At 42.3% G+C, this 984-nt stretch overlaps 1 long non-coding RNA gene across 1 annotated transcript; it reads right to left on the reverse strand.

Annotated features, from left to right (window-relative positions):
- Nucleotides 1–83: 83 nt before the first annotated feature.
- LOC109509289 (uncharacterized) lies at nt 84–857 on the reverse strand. Its single transcript, XR_002166914.1, has 2 exons — nt 399–857; nt 84–318 (listed from the first exon to the last, which is right to left on the reverse strand). It is a non-coding gene; the product is annotated as an uncharacterized LOC109509289 (long non-coding RNA).
- Between the last annotated feature and the right edge of the window lie 127 nt (nt 858–984).

Genomic DNA, 984 nt, shown 5'->3' on the forward strand with positions numbered 1-984 from the left:
AAAAATAAAAATACAAATTGGGGAATTGACCAGCGTTCACGACACAGATCGAATTCAAATAAAGAGGTTTCACTGTAGTAGGCATTCAAAATTCCCGGAGTCTTTCATTTCAATAAACACTTGTCGTGATTGGATTCAAAAATAGTCACAAATAGGTTTTCAACGCCTCGCTAGCTTATGGTTAGAAATGGTTGCTTGTCAAGGGGAGCAGAAAGCGGGGCAGTCTTATAAAAGACGGGACAAAAGATGAGAGCCAGGAGACATACGGAACTTGTGTCAGCAGGAACTTAAGGGAGGTAAAGTCGTCCACACACCGCCCTGGAAAAGCAAACAAACATAAATAAACAAACACCGTCGACTCACTTTTTCAGTTTCGTTCTTCTCCGAAAGTGAGTCACCGTCGACATCTCGGATCCCGTAACGCCTCGCCAGGTCACAGGTCATGAGAATTTTCCCGCTCAGTGACATCAGGTTTTTATCTTTAAAGCAGTGAAAGGAATTCGTTAGTTGAAGCTGAAGAAGCATTTCTCATTCAAGCTTAGAGCAGAATTCGAGTCAAATATTATATTTGCAACAAGATGATCCGGGTGCCCCCATTACCTTCAAGACAGTATTTCTGAGATTGCGTTTTTGGAATAAGGACAAAGCATCATAATCCCCTGGGTTTTTATTGCCATCCAAGGTGGCACCACCCCCTACTGGTGATTGAAAATTAACATCAAAGTGCCCACGGGCTTAATTTCCTAATGTCACGGTTCAACCTGTTTTCTGGGTTTGGCCACGCGATGCTTACAAGGCAAGCCCGTGGCTACTCTGACATCAGTTTCAATAGACAGGAGTGGGCGGTGCTACATGACATCACTCTCCTATTTGAAAACAGGTGGATTATTCATCACTTATTCCACAAACACAGTGTTAATATGAAAACTGTGTTCAGACTAGTGGGTCGAAAGGGAAGATATTATTGCAATGAACTTTTTTTTT

The sequence above is a fragment of the Hippocampus comes genome, unplaced genomic scaffold (assembly GCF_001891065.2).
Source record: "Hippocampus comes isolate QL1 unplaced genomic scaffold, H_comes_QL1_v1.1 C16843474, whole genome shotgun sequence".
In the NCBI taxonomy this organism is placed as follows: Eukaryota; Metazoa; Chordata; class Actinopteri; order Syngnathiformes; family Syngnathidae; genus Hippocampus; species Hippocampus comes.